The sequence below is a fragment of the Protopterus annectens genome, chromosome 12.part0, assembly GCF_019279795.1.
Source record: "Protopterus annectens isolate FY-2018-M chromosome 12.part0, PAN1.0, whole genome shotgun sequence".
Lineage (NCBI taxonomy): Eukaryota > Metazoa > Chordata > Ceratodontiformes > Protopteridae > Protopterus > Protopterus annectens.
The window spans coordinates 1,354,834,233-1,354,840,232 of NC_056746.1; the positions used below are offsets into that span (position 1 = coordinate 1,354,834,233).

At 45.7% G+C, this 6,000-nt stretch overlaps 1 protein-coding gene across 4 annotated transcripts in view; it reads right to left on the reverse strand.

Annotated features, from left to right (window-relative positions):
• Nucleotides 1–5,594, reverse strand: part of SLCO4A1 (solute carrier organic anion transporter family member 4A1) — a 921,682-nt gene extending 916,088 nt beyond the window's left edge. For all 4 annotated transcript variants that reach the window (XM_044090405.1, XM_044090404.1, XR_006367160.1 and 1 more), the window contains exon 1: nucleotides 5,015–5,594. The gene's annotated coding sequence lies outside the window, so the exon portion shown is untranslated. The remainder of the gene's footprint in view (nucleotides 1–5,014) is intronic.
• Nucleotides 5,595–6,000: the final 406 nt, after the last annotated feature.

Genomic DNA, 6,000 nt, shown 5'->3' on the forward strand with positions numbered 1-6,000 from the left:
ATAAGTAGTTCCCTATATTATTCAGGCATGTCCAAAGGTCAGTTTCGGGTTTACTCTCCAGTCCAGCTGGTGAATCTGGGAATCTTGAGGCAATGTTACAACTGCCTTATGTATACAGACCACCCTCTCCTCCTCCCAACAAGCTCAAATATATGTGAGAGATGTAACTATATAGCCAAACTGGAGGCTAAGCTCTCTCAACCCAGTACTGGCACAGCCTGTCAGGAGGAGAAGGTAACTACAGACACCACAAATCCAGTCTCATATAGACCTATCACATCAGCAAACCAAACACATAAACACACAAAAACATACTCGGTAGCTGTAAATAAAAATCTGCCTAAGCAGCAGAGACCTCCAAAGCAGACATCCAAGCAACCCCTACCATGAAACAATACCCACATAGCACATAGCTCACAAAGTCAGTGTGCCACACAGTCACAGCCCTTAAGGCTAAATAACACATCTAATAAACTTGTAATAGGTGACTCTATTGTCAGCCACACTGACGTCCCACTCACCAGGCTGAACAAGGAGAAGGTCACTGTAAGCTGCCTGTTGGGTGCCAGGATCCGCCACATAACACATGCACTCAGGTCACTCCAAAGCAAGTACAAGTATGACTCCGTCATTGTCCATGCTGGTGTGAATGACCTGAGATGTACCTCCCTGGACTACATGAAAAGACATAGAGGAGCTCTCTGATCATGTGACCCAGGCCGGTATGACCCTGACCTTGAGCGGCATCTTACCCTCACCTAGAATGATGCCACAGTATAAAGACAAAATGATCAATTTTAACAATTCGCTAAAGTATTGGTGTCATTCAAAGGGGATCCAGTGTCTGTCAGCCTGGGTGACATGCTCGACAAGCCACGTTGCTTTGCTAGGGACGGCTTGCACCGGTCACCCCTGGGTTTTCGAATACTGGCAAAGGCTCTTGCCTCCCCCATAGTGACTTTTTTAGGCAAGGCTCAAAAGACAAACCCACCTCCATAGACAACACAAAGAAAAAAAAAAACTAAGGGTAATGATGCTCAATGCCAGAAGTCTAAACCTCAAGATGCACGCACTCGAGACTCTCTTCAGTATGGAGAATATCGATATCTGTGCAGTAACAGTAACCTGGTTCAATGCTCCCGAGAGCACCCCAGCACTAACAGGTTATACTTCATACCATGCTTTTTGGTCCCAAAACTCAGACCGAACCACAAAAGGAGGGGGAGTATCCATATTCATCAAAGGCACCCACACCTCCAGGTTAGTGGCACTGCACGAAGCATCGGAAACCATCCATGTGCAACTAACAGTGGGCAAAACTGCCTTTCAGTTTGTAGCCTGCTACAGACCCCCTCCCAAACACAAGAACCTCACTCGGCTTTCCTGAGAACACTGGAAAATATGAAGGTCTCTCCAAACACCATTATATTGGGTGACTTCAACTACCCAAACATTGATTGGGAAAACTACTCAAGCCCAAACACCCTCGCCCAACTGTTCCTAGAATTTATAAACTCAAATGCTATGGAACAACTGGTCACCACTCCCACAAGAGGGGAAAACATATTGGATCTGGTCATCACCAACATGGGGTCTCTATGTTCCACACCAGAGGTATACCCCTCATTGGTAAGATCAGACCATAAACTAATCTCACTGGACATCCATATTCCATCCCCACCCTTAGCCAAGGAAACCACGGTGAAGAACTTCTCAAAAGCAAACTTCACACTTCTCAAAACCAAGGTGGAATCCTTTAAAGCCCCCGGGACAGTGGAAAATAAGGCCCAAAATGCAGAATCCTTTACAAAAGCATTCTATGGACACCTACAGGAATGCATGGAGCATGCTATCCCAAATAAAACCAAGACTCACTCCTCCAAAGGCAGGAGACCTGTCTGGTGGACCCCGGCCATAAATAAGCTATACAACAGAAGGAGAAAGCTACTACATGATAGAGCAAAATCCCAAAAAGGGAAGGCGTCTCTGATCAGTACTAGCAAGAAACTACGATCCCTCATAAAATCATCTAAGGCCAGCTTTGAAAGAAAAATTGCACAAGACACTAAAGATAATCACAAGGCCTTCTTTAGTTATGTCAGAAACCTGGGAGGCAACTCCCAGATATGCTCTGAGTTAGTGCAAAATGACAAAAATACACTGAACCCACAGACATTGCCAACATCCTGGCAGAAAGGTTCAGTGCAAACTTCTCCCCCCTTCCCCCAAAAGAGCAAATGTCTATCCCAACAGAGTGTAGCCTTCCTGAGATCACAGATGCACAGGTGAGAGCTGCCCTCTCCAAAGCAAAAAACACAGCATCAATGGGACCAGACGGTGTCCCGGGCTGCATCTTACACAAGCTCCAAGAAGAACTAAACCCTCATATAAAGTCACTGTTCAATCTCAGCCTTACTACAGGATATGTACCCAAGGAATGGCGTACAGTAACAGTGGTCCCGCTCCACAAAGGTGGTGCCACAACAGACCCCGGAAACTATCGCCCTATAAGCCTGACTAGTCTGGTCTGCAAAGCTATGGAGCATATCATCATGGAAATCATAAACAAAGACATTGGGAACCTCCAGACACTGGATCCTACCCAATTCGGCTTTGTTAAGGGCAGATCTTGCCTCTTGAACCTGGTCGACTTCTTTGAAACAATTACCAAAGCCATAGATTAAGGGAAGGTAGTCCACACAGCCTACCTGGACCTCGCAAAAGCCTTTGACACAATACCCCACTCGGGCATCATAAATACGCACACCAGCTTAAATATCAACCCCTATGTCACAAGATGGGTTGCAATCTAGCTCAGGGATAGAACTCACATGGTCAGAATAGCAGGTGCCATGTCAGACTCTAAACCAGTTACAAGTGGCGTCCCACAAGGCTCAGTCCTGGGACCTCTCTTGTTTGGTATATATTTCTCAGTGGTATAGGCTAACATGGGTGGACTATGGCTTACCAAGTTCGCAGATGACTGCAAACTGGGTGCCGTAATTGACTCTCCGGCTGACACAAGCATCCTCCAAAAGGGTCTCACAGAGATGAATAACTGGTGCCAGAGCCATGGCCTAAAGCTAAATGCCAAAAAGTGCGTAGTCATCCCCTTTGGGAAAAACAAAGTGCCCGCAAATTACCACATAGGTGGTAATCCATTAAGTACGGAAGAAGTAATTAGGGACTTGGGGACCCAAGTAGATAGCAATCTCTCCTTTGACAATCACGTTGCCAAAGTTGTTAGAAAGACCTATATAGCCCACCTTATCATGAAAGGATTCACATCTAGATCAAGAGAGGTCATTGTGCCCCTCTACTCATCACTTATCAGGCCCATAATTGAATGCAATGCCCCATTTGGAATGTACGTTACCCGACACCTGCAGCAACTGGAAAGACCCCAAAAGTACCTCACCAAGAGGATCAAGGGGCTCAAACAGATGCCCTATGCAGCTCGGCTAAAGAAACTCCAGCTCTACTCAGTTGCGTACTGCCTTCTCAGAGGAGATCTGTGTCTGATGTATAAAGCCATGTCCAACGCAGAATTAATGGACATGCTTCACCTCAGGAAATCCAAATCCCTTAGAGCTACACGTTCCAGGGACTTGAACCTCAGCACAGAAATAAATAGGACATATCCCAGAGGCTCCCCTCACTCTGGAACAAAATCCCAATCCATGTTAGGCAGAGCCCTCACTGACCCTCTTCAAGAGAAATCTTGACGAGTGGATGGGAGATCGTAAGTTTACCCCCGGGATCTCTTTTGTGTCCCTACTATAAAGAGGCACAGTCAACTAATCTAAAAGGGTGGCGAAAGCCAAACACACTCTGGCTAGGCTTATAAATGCCCTAGGGCAGATTGCCTAGTATCAACCTACGAACCTATGAACAAAGTGTATGACTGGTTATACCCTTGGGAGCGCGCGCGCGCGCACGCACACACACACACACACACACACACACACACGCACACACCGCTCAGTGGAATTGTAAAGCATATGTGATGTAACATTGTTGCACTTTTGCTTCCGGATTCAGAATTGTTCAGTTGTCACACATTTTGCCCGGCGGACATAGATTGTAACTCTCATTTTACCGACAAAGGGTTAACAGCTGCACGACGTGACCTCGGGGGCTATTGTGCACCCTACAATTTACCTTTCCAGATGTATTTAAGGACAGCATTAACGGTTCGTGCTGTTTTTTTTCTGACATAACACTGTAATGATTTTATCAACCCTTCCCGGGTGGACTGGTCTCCTTTTTCCTAAGTAACCGCGCAGCAACGGCTCGTTTATCCTCCTATAAATGGGAACAATAGCGGTTTCCAATATGCTGGCCTCTCCACAATTACACCTGCTCTTTCTGCCAGACAAGTCACATAGATAAAAAAGAGCAACGTGCTGCATTTATTATGATCCCATTACATCAGCAGGAATCGCTAAATGTGTCACTGATAGTAATAATGATTAATTGTAGAACGACACGTGTGTATAATCTGCCGGGTACAAGCCCTGCCTTTGACCCCTCATATTTCATTTGATTTGACTGCTGCATTTGATAGACTAACCCTTATTTATTGTTGGCCCAGTGTTAGAATACAGTGAGGCAATACATTCAATTAGGGCCCATTATATACCAATATGTAAGGTATTAAACAAGGCACTGTAGAGGGACAAGACCACTCACACTCATTCCATGTTACGGAAAGCAGTATTTCCTCACTTTCACTGAAAGTGGGCATGCACTAAATATTTTCCCACTATATAAGAATGAACTGATAGGAACCGAACCTGTCAGTACAGAAAACACACGCACGCGCAGGTTCACACACAAACACAATGCTTCATTCATAGCTATCACAAAGAACAAAGCCAGTGAATCATTATTTCTCCAGAACCATTGCTGCTTCGGTGAGGCCCCCAGGGACCACTGACGCACGCCACAAAAAGATGATTACACCATTATTGCTACCCAATGCCTCTAGACAGCAGAGATCCATAACACTTACCAGACTCCTTGCCGATGTCCACCCTTTTCCAGCCACTCCGTTCACCTGTAATCCCGCCTATCCAGCTGTCAGTCAGGACCGCACCGCCATTCCTAGGCCAATAGTAAGCGCTGCTGAGGCGGACACACCTCGCCTCTCACATTCAGCATCTTTCGAACTGATGGTTTATTTAATTATGTGCCTCAGTGCACTGAACCCCCAGACTCTGTTAGTGGCAGCGACGTAGCTGGCACACCCTCTCCACTTTGCATTTGAAAGCTTTAGCTGTGCTGGAATATATGAAGCAACTCAGTGTGCACTGAGGTGGAAGGTACATGAGCCCTCACCAGTGAAAGCGCTTGGGGCCATCCGTGCCTCTAAGGTTCTGACCTCTCACAGTAGTTGCGGTGGCATCATCTCGTTCCGCTTGTGATGCTTAAGGCCCAGTTACTGCGTTAAATTCCTTATTTTAGGGCTTCTGTGCGGGTTCAAACTGCAGCTGTCTCACTCACTCACCTCTTCCTTCCGCCGTGTGCGCACACAAAGAGGCAAACGCAGCTCAGGAGGCACTGTATTTCCTGATACAGAACCATTCGAATTAGAAAAGGATGCTGATGACTCAGGAACTCACCATTCAGGCATCATCTCTCAAAAAAAAAGGGGGGGGGGAATCATTTTAGCCTTCAAACCTTTTTTTTTACATTTCCACGTAAAGAGGGCATCAGTCACGCTTCTTACATTTAAGCCTTTACCAGATAATTGACACTAGGTAGCACCAACGTCATAACATTAAAGAACACCGGAATTATTATTATTATTATTATTATAATTATTATAAAAATAACTCCAACATATTATCTACCGTGGCTTGCTGGTAAATTTCTCAAGTGACAGTAGTCCTAGAAATACAAATATGTGTGTGTGTTTGACTTGCTGGTTTTAGTGTTCATGTCACCAGTCATGTCTAACAAGACCTAATACGTTGCCAGTTGCTTCTGCCCCCAAAC